The 15,404-nt window shown below is 37.4% G+C and overlaps 1 protein-coding gene across 2 annotated transcripts in view; it reads left to right on the plus strand.

The window, feature by feature from the left end:
- Nucleotides 1-15,404, plus strand: part of CFAP95 (cilia and flagella associated protein 95) — a 116,893-nt gene that overhangs the window by 41,584 nt on the left and 59,905 nt on the right. The window lies entirely within an intron of this gene.

Genomic DNA, 15,404 nt, shown 5'->3' on the forward strand with positions numbered 1-15,404 from the left:
CTCTATAAAGATGTAGGTCATAATATAAATCACTATTAGAAATTGCTGTTAAAGACAAAGACCTTTTTCAAGTGGGCAGTGTTTCTGCTCTCTTCTGCCCTACCATGATTTGTGGACATCGTAGACATCAGTAGCAAAACCACAGAAGAACATACATGAGAAGGAGATGAGGAATTTGGTAGGGGAGAAGTGTGGTCTAACACGGAAAGTCATTCTGGTCACTGCTGAAAATGTAGAGTTCTTATGCTGTTAGTTTTAGAAAGAATGTTGGGAACAGGAAGAAATAAATTCAACAAACATTAATGTATCATGTACTTTGCTATGTGTTGGAGACACAGAGACAGATAAAATGGATTCAATGAGTTAATTTGTCTAAAGCATTTAACGCCTTGCCTGTACGTAGTAAGCAGTCAAAAATATATGGCAGCTAAAAAAAAAAAATATATATATATATATATATATGGCAGCTAATACTAATTTTTTAGGATAATATAATGGTTAAACACTTGGACTCCAGGTTTGAATATCAACTCTGCAGCATGTGCTATGGCAAGTCATATGACTGCTCTAGGCCTCTGTTTCTGCAACTGTAAAATGGCGATGATAGGATTATTGTAAGATTAAACATGGTATTGTGTGTGAAGCACCTTTTAACATGTAGCGTGGCACATAGTAAGCACAGTAAAGGTTATATACATGTATTAGGACATGGTCATGGATGTCAAGGAATTTCACAGATCTGTAAAGGAGAATGCCATTAAATTCAGTATAATCTGATTTGTGCAAAATAGAGGTGAGTATAAGAGGTAAAGGTAACAAGAAGAGGTGTGTGTGTGTGTGTGTGTGTGTGTGTGTGTGTGCGGTTTCCTGAGCAGGGTTTAGAAGGACGAATAGGAGCTCCATAGATACACAAAAGAGAACATGCACTCACAGGCAAGTGCAATGGACGACAAAGAAGCAACCTCATAGGGAAAAAGAAATAGTTCTCCAAAGTCCGGAGTACAATCGATCCTCATTATTTGCAGATTCTGTATTTGTGAATTTGCCTTCTTGCTAAAATGTATTCATAACCCCAAATCAATACTCATGGTCATTTATGGACATGTGCAGAGAGGCACAATTTTTTAGTCACTCTCCACCCCCACACCCCCTCAACCCTCCAGACTGAGATCAGACAAAGTGACACTCTGCATTCTTGTTTCAGCTCTCATACTGTAAATAAGTAAGTTTTCTTTTTTCATGATCTATTTAGCATTTTTGTGCTTTTCATTGGTAATTTCATTGTCGATATAGCCCCCATACTGCTGGAGTGCTATCTAGTGTTATGTGCAAGAAGGCTGTGATGTGCGTTGTGGAGAAAATATATGTTGCACAAGCTTCATTCAGTCACGAGTTATTGTGCTGTTGGCTGTGAGTTCAATGTGAGTGAATCAGCAGAATATATTAAATAAGGTATATTTAACCAGGTTATATATTGATTGGTTTATGAAAATATGAGAAGAGGCTTATAGACACCTACTCCTTTATTTCCCCAGGAGCAGTCATTTGGTATTTGCTAATTATTTGTGACAACTTTATAGAATATAACAACCTAAATAATGAGAATTGGTCATAAAATGTGAGAAATACTTGATTTCTTTGAGCTGGCTGTGCTGTTGGCATCCTTGCTTCCCTTCCATATCCAAGCAGTCACCAAAATCTATCTTAAGAAAAAACAAAAACCTACATAAAGTTCAAATTATATAAACTTCCAAATGAATAATCTGATCAACTATTTTGTTTTTATGCATTCTGGTCATAATTGTTTGCTTTCTATTAACTTATTTTATTATATATTAAAACTTATTAAATTTTAATCTTTTATGAGTGATTTTTATTTAATTGGTGAATACTTACTATCTATGATATACCATTCAAGTGACCTCTCAACTGAGTATTTGATCAATTAAATGACTGTACCTCTAGGTTTGCAAGTAGAATCTGAACTGGGAAAAATTCTGATTATATAGTTTGAACATTTGCATGATTTCTGTGTTTCTCTATATGTTGCATGTAATACAAGTCTGCCTGACTTCACTCCACATATTAAAAACCGTTGTATATAATAGACCTGATAAAGTGATATGCACAGAATGGTTGTTAAAAGTATCCCTGATGCATTACTGGAATAAGTCATTGCCTAGGCACCGTCTCTTCCTTACAGCTGGAATGATGGACAGGGCCATGTCACCTGCATCACACTGACACTTCTGAATGAGAGAGGCCTTTTCTAGAAATTATTTTTCTCTATTCATTCCTGTAGCATTTGTGGAGCTATATCATTAGATGATTCCATGAAAAATTCTGAGTCGGGGGGAAATCATCTCTTGGGGTATCTTCCCATTCAGTGGAATAATGGAATACTAAGAACCAGAACAACTAGATTTGCCCTTAATAAATTCTCTGATGTGAGGCTACTTCTTTTATTTTTATGTATGTATTTTAACTCATCTCTTCATTGCCCAAATCGACATCAGGTAATAAGTGATGATAATTTAAAGCCCCAAAATTCATTCAAGTCTCCATGGAGACAGTTCATGCTCTGGTCTCCATGGTGACACCTAGAGTTTTAAGAGCTCAGGTTAATTTTATGTATATTTCAATTACTTTTCTCCCCTGTCTAAGCCCTAATTAAAGAGCCTGTGCATTTTACCCTTCCCTTCCTCACCCCCCCTCCCTATAATAAGAAGAAAACAGAAGGAGAAAGGGAAAAAAAGGAAGAAAAATAAAATGCAGTGTTAATTGTGGGGTAGGGAAGTTCATAGTTTTACAGATTACTACAGAAAAGCATTGGGTTGGGGAAAGAAATTAAAGATCTTTTCGTGATGCTCTTCAGACTTACACTCTATTGTGCTGTCTGAACAGGGAGTTCATGTATATTTAAGGTACTCCACAATCAGAGAACCCACTTTCAAGGCCACAAGATATCATTAGTGTGCCTACAAAGAAAATAGAAATGCATTTTCTTATTTGCTGTATCATTCTTGCTGTATTTAATCAGCGACTTTCTCAGGGACTAACTTGGCAGGGACTAACTCAGGGCCACACTAGGGTGACAGACCCTCTCTAGCCAGCATCCTTCTCACATCTCCAATACACACTCACAAAACACATGAAAAGGCAAATCAAAAAGCCCTTTAGCAACCACAAGGTGCAGCCTGCCTCTTTTTAGAAATCCATAAATGCTTCCCCTTCCACCAAGCCTCCATCCTCCTACTTTTAACTGCTCAGGCCCTCAACCAAATGCTTATTAACTCCTATTTTATGTACATTTTAAATAAGTTTGCTTATGTGGTTTCCATGCATGAAACATAGACTTTGGAGAGAAGAGAGAAGAGCCTTTAAAGAGGCTTTTTTGGTCAATAATGTGAAGTGAGAAGAGCAAGCCTCAGGGCAAGGGGTAAGAACATCGTGGCTGCTCAATTCACATTCATTTAAAAAATGAACAAATGAGCAGATAGAACGAACACACACAGAAACCCAAAAGGCACTGGGTTGGGACCCTCTCTTTTATACTTTAGAAAGGCCCATAGGTAAAAGTCTATAGAATGGCACAAATTTATAATAAAACCAGAATCAATTCTCATAGCCATGATCCTGATACAACAGGACGACACTGAAGCGTGTTTGCTCATCTCTATATAAGTGAGCTTAGAGGAGTATAATGTACTCTTCTTCTGATTTGAATGGTGAAGAATTTAAAATTGGAAGCTAAACTTGTGCTCTTCCTACTTGCAGTGCATAACTTACCAGGGACTGACAGGTACTAAGAAGATTTTAAGTTTATATAGGGACAAATGAATTTATACTTTAAAGAGATATTTTTATTTCTTAACTTGTGCTTAAAAAAAACAATTCTAAATTATAATATCATGTGACCATTTGGGATGATGTAATAGTAGACCAATGACATGCAAATATATTCACCATCAAGTGGGTAGCAGAATTAGAAATTTGCACACAACTCAGATGCACATAGAAAATTTATGTTCTAAAATTGATCCTCATGGCTTTTCAATTGTTAGTTACTAGGAAAAAATTCAAACTTGCCAACTAAAGGGTATCTGTTTCTTCAAGTTTAAACAGCTTGTTTTAACTTAAAATAGTCTCTCAGAATGGTGCCCACTATTTCTGAGTCCGTCATCCTCCACACTCTCCTTTCCCCAGTGGCATCTGTGTGCGTGTGAGGGACTGAGGTTGTATGTTATTTTGGTGGTGGGGCATGAGGCCCCCAGATTATGCGTAGGTCCTTGTTCTTGATCACCTCATCCTTTGTCCAACTTCTAGGCCTGCTTCTGGTGAATTTGTGACTAATCCACTTTGTTTGTTGAAGACCCGATGCGTCTGCTTACAGACTTACTTCCACTTTGGCTCTTGCTGGCATTACAGATCCCCATGTCATACTTATCCTCCCCATGCCCCTGATTTAGGCTGATCACCCCGTAGCCCCTGTGGTAGGGGCACCTCATCCCTCAACACAGCAGCCCTGCAGCGGCACTCTGACAGCTTCCATCGAATACCCTGTGGAGAGGGTGTGTGCATGCGGGAATCTTGCCCGGGAGTGTTTACTCCCATTGGCCTGAGAATTACTTTTTTCTTTCACTTTCTAAAGTGACCTGCTTTAAAAGATAAATTGTAAGGTCACCCTATCTGAGCTATGTTTGGGAACTTCTGGGTCTTGTTAATAGCAGCATAAGAAATTTCAACCTTTTATGTCTCTGCAATGACTTTCAAGAAAAGTATCTCACTTAGGACTCCAAAATTCCATCTTGTTAGTCAGAAGTTAATCAGCCTGTGCTTTATTTTCCTTCATATTCCTGTCAAAACAATCCCAAATCTTCCCAAGAAAAATGTGGATGCCTCAGATTTATTAAAGCAAAGGTTATTTTACAAGTTAAACAAAGAAAAGTAAAAAGATGAATATTTGAAGATACAGTCTCACTATAAGTAAAAAAACAAACAAAAACAAAAACCAGGATGTAATGAATTCCTTTGTTAAAGGTATATGCTGATATGCATTGAAAAGAGATTGAAAGGACATTCAACATAACACAAAATACATATTACTGGATGGTAGGTAGATTTGTGGATTATTTGTCTTTTTCGTTTTTCCTCTTTGCCACTTCTACATTTTCCATAATGAACGTGTATTATCTTCATAAGAGGAATAAAGTAAAATTACTTTAAAAAATTTGATATCATTTGCTACAGCTTTTCCCCTGAAGCAGCCATTCTCTAAATGATCAGAATGTAGACACAGTGCTTCGTCTCTTTTAGAGTCTGAGTCACTCTTCTTGGTTTATTATGAGTCTTTTTAAAATATCCTTTTAATTGCTAGTTTTATGTTGGGTAAAAAGGATGATGTTATTCACATTCATTCGGATTAACCACCCTTTCATTCTTGTCTCTGTTCTATAATGGTAGATCCTACGCCACAGTTATTTTTAATCGAGTCCTACATTCTCGTTCCTCAACATACGCACATAACCACAAATGACTTTGAATGTAGTAGTTTGGGGGGGAAGCACCTTATTTTCTATTTTTAAGATGAAATCCAGGACACACTGCATCCTTTTGCCCTGACTGAATTTTTCTTTCAATGCTATTCTCTTTTATGAAATTTCAATCAAATTCTCTTCCTGAAAACTGGTGGTTATAGAGTTCTTGTGCCTTGACCTTTATGTGAGTTTTTGCTTAACTTACCTGGCGACCAAAATAAAACATCTTGCAAGTTCTGCTTGCAAGATGAACCCTTGTAGGGTAGAATGTTACGGGATAGGCATTTCCACATGTACATGCACTTGGATTAGGAAAGACCATTGCTGTATACAAGTCCCTCTGCCTGAGCCTATCCTCTACTTACTCTTGGGACCATCTCCCACCTGAGCCATAGGAGCCACCAAAGACCACTCCGCATGAAGGTAAGAGCATGGGGCATGAGGGAGGAGGTGAGAGGAACATGGGGCCTAGTGACAATTTCATAAGGTGAGCTTCAGTCTGTGGATACTGTGATACCCAGGCTTAGGGCTCAAAGTTTTGTTGTTGTTTTTATGTAAGCTTCACATCCAGCGTGAAGGTCAACACAGGCCTTGAACTCATGACCCTGAGATCAAGAGTTGGACACTTAACCAACTGAGCCACCCAGGTGCCACGGGCTCAAGTTTTTTAATAGCACTAGAACTAGTATTATTCGATAAACTACTCTGAGTTGGCCAGGGAAGCCACCTTTTGGTACTATTTTCTGTGTGTACTGGTCAGACTTCTTTTGATTACAAGTGACAGATACTCAGCTTGCGCTAGCCTAAGGAAACAAGAGAATGAGTCAGCTCATTATATTCCTGGAATGGTTGATTACCAGATAGGAAGGAAGACAAGGGTGCAGCTCCACCTTAGGAACAACTGTTTTCAAATGCAAACTGGTCTCCTTTAATTTCTCTTGTCCCCTCCTCTTTGTGTGTTTGCTTCATCTTATCATTGAAAACATGGCTGCTGCAGTTCTGGAATTTGTATCTTACATTTTTATCCTACAAAAAAAAAAAAAAAAGAGAGAGATTGGTTTTAAGGTATTATCAGTTCTGCATACAAAATTTTCAGTTTAGATGTGCATTCTCAGGCCAAGTATCTGGGTTCATCCAAATAGGTAGGCTTAGGTGGAAATATGTCAGCTCTCCAATAACCATGAGATATGATGGATATACCCAGGAGAAAGGAGTGCTGAGCTCAAAATCCTGTAGATGTCTACTATATTCCATTTTGTATCCTAGAGATATCTACTCTATCTGCTATATCCTATAGATAGCTATTGTAGTAGAGAATGAATTCCATGTTCCAAACACCCAATTTTATAACAAAAGTTTAGAATATACACATTAATATATTAGGAATTTCCTACATTGGCTGTTACTTTGACTTTAAACTTTCACCACCCCACCCAACCAGCACCTACACAATGCATTTTAAAAATTTGATTTTAGGTATAATATAGACATTAGATAAACATATTTTTACAATGCTTTGAAAAAGTTCTGAGTAGATTTGAATATTGTATTACTGTTTTTGCTAGACACTAATCTTTTACTACTGTTTCCCTTATTTCATTTTGAAATAAATTACATTTTAATGCTCTGAGTCACACGGTGTTATTTCTTTGTTTTAACTTAACCAAGTTTTGATGCATTAACCATTAATTGGTAGAAGAATTTATCTTTGTCTTTGGTAAGATGTTAGATCCCCAATCAGATTGTTCTAGGTTCAATCAAATGGAAGAATTAACATAATTATTATTTATTTATTGCAAAGAATTTAGCTTTCTTTTATAGAAAGTGGTTGGAAGAAGAGGTGCCTAGGTGGCTCAGTTGGTTGGGTGTCTGCCTTTGACTTGGGTCGTGATACTGGGGTCCTGGGATTGAGCCCCATGTCATCCGTCTCCCTGCTCAGTGGGGAGCTTACTTCTCCCTCTCCCTCTACTGCTCCCCCTGCTTGTGCTCTCACTCTCTATCTCTGTCAAATGAATAAATAAAATCTTTTAAGAAAATAAAAATAAAATAAAGTGATAGAATATTTTGAAATTAAAATGTACGAATGACTTGTCAAAATTTTTTAAACACTTGGAAAAATACTGAGATGCTCAAGCAGGAGCCAGAAGTATTAAATCAGCTTTTTTAAAAAAATTACTTAAAAATATTTTATTTCTGGGGCACCTGGGTGGCACAGCGGTTAAGCATCTGCCTTCGGCTCAGGGCGTGATCCCGGCGTTATGGGATCGAGCCCCACATCAGTCTCCTCCGCTATGAGCCTCCTTCTTCCTCTCCCACTCCTCCTGCTTGTGTTCCCTCTCTCGCTGGCTGTCTCTCTCTCTGTCAAACAAATAAATAAAATCTTTAAAATATATATATATATTATTTCTAAATAGCTCTTTTTTTGAATAGCATTTGTTTAAAAAATATATTTATTATTAAACCACTGCTATGTTGCAGGCACTCTGCTGAGTCTGGGATTTGACAGTGAGGTCAAGATTACTGTGAGACAGGAGTAGGGAAGGCTGACCAGGCAAATACTATGCACTGTGCATGCTAGGATCAGGGTAAGCAGGATGCTCTGGAAACATTCAAGGGGAGCACTTAGGCCTACTGGACCAGGTCAAGTTCTCTAGAGGAAGCTGTTCTAGCTCCTAGGGTTCACGTATAGAACTAAGATGACACATCAGTTAGTTGTCAACTGAAAGCATTACTACCCGTTCCAGTAGAGTGTTTGGTAATAGGTGTGGGCATTTTTTATTGCATAATTACCAGTCCCTAGTGATGTCAATTGTGTGATTACAAGAATTGTGACTTTTAGTTGTAGTGAGGGTTATAGCATCTTAATAGCATTTAATCATCTGTCTGTATGATGCCTAAGTTACATATCCATAACATATCTAAGGCCAACACATTCAGGTTAGCTAATTTACATATGGTCATTCAAACAAGGGTGTGAACAACAAAACTCCTAATAGATCACAGAGAAAGAATTCTCTGCATAATAATCCTAACTTTCAGAGCTTAGTGGCACCTGCTCTCATTGTAGAGGTGTACGCCGACAAAGCAACCAAAATTTCTTTGAAGGCAGTTTCCTACAGGTTAACGTACTGTGGTCTTCTTTCTAGACCTTGAAAGAAGTGTATGTATCATGCGATTTAGTAGAGAAATCTATTCTGGATAGATTGCATGTTTTTTTTTTTTAGTTGCATTATTTTGTATATTAACCTTTTTTTTAAGATTTATTTATATGAAAGAGAGAGCAAGAGAGAGCAGGGGGAGGGGCATAGGGAGAAGGAGAGAGAGAATCTCAAGCTAACTCGCGGCTGAGCATGGAGCCTGACATGAGGCTCTGTCTCGAGACCTTGAGACCATGAGCTGAAATCAAGAGTTGGTCGCCTAACTGACTGAGCCATTCAGACTCCCCTGTATGTTAAACAATCTTACAATAAATATAAATAATTTTGAAAAGCTGCCTGTGGTTGTTTTACACTTATGTCAAAATGAGTATAGTGAATGTAACGTGACCCATTATAGGTCCTATTGACCCTATTTATGTCCTTGTACTTCTGACACCTGAGGAGATCAAGGCATGTCAAACATCCTGCTAGACATTAAGGTACAAATAAGAAATTTCCTTCCATAGTAAAATCATCTGGGCATGATACTGTTTGATGGATAACTCTTTTTTCTTTGACACCTTTCTCTGTTTCTTCTTTGGGAATTGTCTATTTAGACTTTCTGTCTCTACCGAGGACAATTTTGGTAAATTGCTTTTCATAGAGAGTTATGTGTGCCATCTAGCTTTCCAAATATATTTGCATAGAGTTATAGAAAGTAGTCTTTAGTGCTTTTAAATTTTTTCTTCTATTTTGATGGTTACTCCTATTCTTAACAACCTTATAAGGATACAACTCACATACTATACATATCACTCTTTTAAGGTGTATAATTTGATGGCTTTCAGTGTATTGACCAAGTTGTACATCTATCAACACAATTTTAGAGCATTTTAGATAGATTTTAGAACATTTTAATTAACTTAAGAAGAAATACTGTTCCTTTTAGCTGTTACTTCTGAATCGCCTCAACCCTCAAACTCTAGGAACCATTAACCTTCTTTCTGTCTCTATAGATTTGCCTATTCTGAACATTTCATATGAATGGAATAAAATAATAAAAAATAATATACGGTCCTATGTGACTGGCTTCTTTTACTTAGCATAATGTTTTCAAGTTTCACCCATGTTGTAGCAGGTATCAATACTTCATTCCTTTTTATTGCCTAATAATATTCCACAGTGTGGATATTATATTCCTCTACTCCGTTTATATATCCCCTGCCCTTTTCCTTGATTTTTTAGATGTGTCTATTTTGCTTACTTATTCATTTATTCTGTTTTCTAACTTATTGAATTCTGCATTTAACTACTCTTTTATCTTGAATTATTATATCATTCTGGATTCTTTTGGCTTTCTTGTTCTTTTTTCTGTGTTTTTGAATTATATGTTTTACTTATTTTCAGTGTTTCATTTTTATTGATTAAAGTACTTAAAGCTTAGAATTTTTTTCTGGGTACTGCTATAGCTGTATCTTATGGATTCCTGTAAGTGGTATTTCAATTTATTGGTATCTTTTAGAAATTCAACAATTTAAGTTTATGTTGATCTTTGATCTTTGAAGTGTTTAAGTATGTTCAGATTAAAGAAGGATTTCTTTAAAAATGTGTTATAAATTTTTAGTTTTATTGAATTGTCAGTTATATCTTTCACGCATAATAAAATATTTTTTCTAAATTTTTATAAAAGTTCCATGTGCACTGTATGTAGTATTTAGGCAGTCACTGAATGCTGGCTTCACACTCCATGTGCAGACTATGTTCACCTATTTATCCAAGGATAATGACCCAAATTCTATCCAGTCACAGGTCAAAATTTCAAGATCTCCACATGTTATACTATTGTCTTTCTAGTAAGTCTAGCTGTAGACTAGCTGTACTCTACTTGATTCAGAAAACCATAAAGAAAAAGGACAGATTTTCTGCTCCCAGTGCACACTGGTGGGACAGGGACCAGATAACTGTAGTAAGCACTCTTGCTCAGGAAGAGGAGGTATGGAAGTGACAGGACTGTCATTGGTCCACAGTCATTCTTTTTTTTTTTTTTTCATTTTTTATTTTTTTAAATTTTTTATTATGTTAGTCACCATACAGTATATAATTAGTTTTTGTTGTAGTGTTTCTTTTTTTTTTAATCTAATGCGTAAGACTGGATATTTATTGTATTAGCATTTTCTTTTTTTAATAATAATTTTTTATTATATTTTGTTAGTCACCATACAGTACATCCCTAGTTTTTGATGTAAAGTTCCATGATTCATTACTTGCGTATAACACCCAGTGCAATACGTGCCCTCCTTAATACCCGTCACCGGCCTATCCCATTCCCCCACCCTCTCCCCTCTGAAGCCCTCAGTCTGTTTCCCAGAGTCCATAGTCTCTCATGGTTCATTCCCCCTTCTGTTTACTCCCCCTTTCTTCTTCCCTTTCTTCTCCTACCGATCTTCCTACTACTTATGTTTCATAAATGAGTGAAACCATATGATAATTGTCTTTCCCTGCTTGGCCCACAGTCATTCTTAAATCCCGTCCAGCACACATTGTTAAAGAGCCCTACGCTCGTGTCAGGAATGTTCCTTGTTAGACCCCCGTTCTGCTTTCTGGAAGCAGCTTCCCTTTCTCATTGTTCTCTGTAGTCCTTGGCTCTGCCCTGTGTGTGGTCTTTTCTATTATTCTTGACCACATCTGCAACGGATGTTGTAGACTGTGCCCTCCTGTGAACTCAGTTCATTTCCTAGTCCCAAAAGTTTGGGGGCCAAAGAATATTTTTTTAAAAGATTTATTTATTTGTTTTAGAGAGAGAGAGCTCAGGGTGGGCAGGAGCAGAAGGAGAGGAGAGACTCTCAAGCAGCCTCCCTGCTGAATGCCGAGCTCAAAGGGTAGGCGGGTGGGGGGGAGGGGCGCTCTATCCCACAACTCATGAGATCATTACCTGAACCAAACCAAGAGTCAGGTGCTTAACCAAATGAGCCACCCAGGCCCTCCTCCAAAGAATATTTTAAATATTGAGGAGTTAAAGGATTTTATATTCAGACTCCTGGCTTATTTGGAAGAACAATTTTTAGGAAATTCATAAGTTTATTTGTTTGAATTCAGTCAATTCCAACTGGTAGTAATCTTACTCGCAATTCTTTCTAGACAAAGTTCCGCTGTATTTCTTTATATTTCTTTACTTTTTCTCCTATAATAAATACCTTGAATACCACTTTGAGACCGCTGTAGTTACAGAAATCAGAAACCCTGGGAATTCTGTTTGACAATCTCCTTAGACATTTGCTTAGATGCAGCTTAATTCTTTGGGAGCATCTAACAATAGGATGAACTTTGCTGCAAGGCTCAGCTTTGATAGAACTTTGTCTCAAAAAGATCTTTCTGAGCTTTCTTACTGTTTGAGATCTAAAAGTTGCTGGTGCTTCTAGCATTTCAGGCCCCAAATTTCAGGACTCCTTCATTTCCCTTTACCTTCTTGTAAACCAGCCAGTTTACTGAATTTACCTCTCTCTCTTTTATAAGTACATTGGCAAAAAACAATCGCAGTTCACACATGGAACTTTTTCCCAATCTCTTTCTTGGTCTCTCTAGGTACATGAGTCGACTTTTTGCTTCCTGTAGTCATGAAATGTTTTGCTGTTCTAGCCTGCAATACCAGTTTCCTTTTGTCTTTGCCTGGCTTTTAGCCAATGCCATACACTTTAGATTTTTGTTACAGTAGTACCCACCCCAGTTCTGGTACTGATTTCTGTGTTAGAATAGGCTAAACTTAATCTGTGATATCAGCCCCCCCGAATCTCAGTGGCTTAACACATAAAGGTTTATTTCCTGCTCACACAAAGTCAACTGTAAGTTTTTGGTGGAGAGCAGGCATTCCTCCACTTGGGAACTCTGGGATTCAGGCTGATTCTGGCTCTGTCCTCTAGAAAGTCATTGACTACTCTGGTGGAGGAGGAAAGAATTGAGAATTGTACAGGAGCTTTCACTGTCACAGAAAGGGCACATATTATTTCTGCTCATATTTATTTTGTTATCCAGAACTAGTCAGATGGCCCCACTAACTGCAAGAGAGCTGGGAATTTTAACCTCTTGTATTCCCAGGAAAGAAGGAGAAATTACATTGGTGAGCACAATGACTATCACATATGGAAGACTTTCTTATAAAACTCACTCCTAGGTGGATTCTAGGACTAGATTTTTGTTCTTCTAGCCCTGAAGTCCTTGCCCATGTGCAGTGTTGGCTAATGCATTGAAGGCATCAGCAGTTTGGGGTTTTTGAAATTCTACTTAACTCTTTGGTTACAGGCTTTCATCCAAAGATTGACCTGGAAGTTCCGCCATTGGACTTTCAGCTCTTAAATACTTTAAATGTGTTGGGATTTAAAAACGATATATTTTATCTAGCATTTTCCATTGTTTTCAGTGAATTTATTTGCATAACCATGGAAATATAATTTGTCCGTCACTCCAAGAGTTCCTACCTCTGACCAATCTCATTAGTGAGATTTCTCCCTACAGCCTCTTATCTTCACTTTTTCCACTTGTCTTTGACAAATTCTTTTGTTCCACTTGTCTTTGAATGGATCTTGGCTGCTTATGGGAGCCCTTGCACATGGTGTGGTTTGGGAATTATAACTTCTGACTTTGCCAAAAATTTAGTTTGCTTTTAATTTTTCCATTTCCTTTGTTGCTTTTTGAATGATTTCTAGGAAGAGTTGGGGGAAATGCTCATTTGTATAACTATGTTCATAATGGAAGAATATTTAAACTTTAGATTCTATTTATGAAGAAAGGCTTGTTCATTCATTTCTAATGTGAATGAAATGAATTGCTTTAAAACCAAAGAACCTTGTAATATCTAGTCAATATGCGTTGCTCATGGGTTCACAAAAGTGTGCATTAAAATGGGCCCGAAGCTTATATAATATAATCTTTTTTTTTTTTAAGATTTTATTTATTTATAAATTTGACAGAGAGAGACAGCCAGCGAGAGAGGGAACACAAGCAGGGGGAGTGGGAGAGGAGGAAGCAGGCTCCTAGCGGAGGAGCCTGACGTGGGGCTCGATCCCAGAACGCCGGGATCATGCCCTGAGCCGAAGGCAGGCGCGTAACGACTGCGCCACCCAGGTGCCCCTATAATCTTTTGATATTATTCTGGAATAGTTAATTCAAATTATTTAAACCAGTAGTATTAAGACTATAGGGAAGGAGCTCATGCAAGTAATCAGGTGTTTGCTTTTTGTTTTGCAGGGGGACAAACTGGTCTTCATGCTACTCACGAAAGATATACTGTCAAGGTTTTCTGTGGACTACTGTAATTACTAATGTATAATACATTTAAAAAACTCTGTCTCTCTTTAGTCTCACTCTTCTACCTCCCAGAGTGTCTTTGGCCAGTCAATATAAGTTGATTCTGGAGGGGAGGATCAAAGAAACCCTGAGAAACATCCTAGGATTTTAAGAACATTGCGAACCAATTGTTGAAACGTGGAATAGCAGAATGTCCTGATCCTGATTTGACCAGGACAGTCCTGGTTTTCACCACTCCCAGTGTACTTAGTACCTCATTTCCCTCTGAAAGTGTTCCAGGTGGATCAATCAATTACAGTGTCACCCTGTCTAATACCCGTCCCTTCAGCTGTTTTCAAAGTCATGTGTTTGGCAGTTACTCAGACCAACAACATTCATTTAACATTTAAACTGTTTAGACACAGGCTCCCACTACTATATTCTTTTTTGTTTCCTCTCAATATTCTCCATAGGGCTTCCAGTTTCTGAAGATTTTCTATTAAGAAAATCCATAATAATGATGGGTTTTATTTACATGCCACTCAGTATATGTCCAGTGAAGAAAATGACTTCACTTATCTGCCTTCGTCAAATGGTTTTCTTTTGAGTGCAGTTTAGGCTTCAGATTCTGTGGTTTCAGGTTATAGATGCACAAATCACATAGAGCAGGAGACATTGAAAACCAAAGTCCCTCTTCATAAGTTTGAAATGTCACCATTTCTCCCAAGGACGTAAGGTTTTCTTTATGACTCTGCAAATACCTCTAAAAGTGTTCATTTGTCAGTTTGATGAATGTGCCACTAAAATAACATTACCTTGGCATGTAAATCATTTTCCCATGAAATCTTTAAAGAGCATTGTCAAATGTTTCTTTGTAGCCTTTGATTCTATTGGTTTTATGCTTCTGAGGTGTCAGGAAATAGAGCTGACTCTCTGGGGTAATTTTCTTTTAAAGTTCGAGATAGCAGATGTTTATAAAACCTAATAGAAAAGGTATCTTTCTCTTCTCATGTGGGTTAGATTTATATCAGAAAATACAATAACTGACAGAGTAGTTGTGAATTACATTAATAATTCTAAAATTTAAAATTAATATATTCTTCCATCTGGAGTCTTAACTAAACATTTTTAACATCTTTGAAATCCGCAAAGAAAATGTGTCTCTTGTCAAGTAACTAGAAGCTAGAAGGGCTGGGATTTTCATTGTTCTCATATCAGATATTGCTCAGATTCACACCCCCATTGCAATCAGTGTTATGCATATGTATGTTGAGAGCTTTCCCATTCAGCAAGTAGATTTATAATTCCTCTGGAGACAAGTTTTTGTTGCAACGGACTAGCATCTCTATATGCATAATCACTTCTTCTTTATGTGTGCTTTTGCAGAGTGAGCTGGGATGCTCTTTATTTTTATGGACACATTTGAAAGCCTCTGCTTTCAACATTTATA

Source organism: Ursus americanus, chromosome 34, assembly GCF_024610735.1.
Source record: "Ursus americanus isolate L20-20 chromosome 34, mUrsAme1.1.p, whole genome shotgun sequence".
Lineage (NCBI taxonomy): Eukaryota > Metazoa > Chordata > Mammalia > Carnivora > Ursidae > Ursus > Ursus americanus.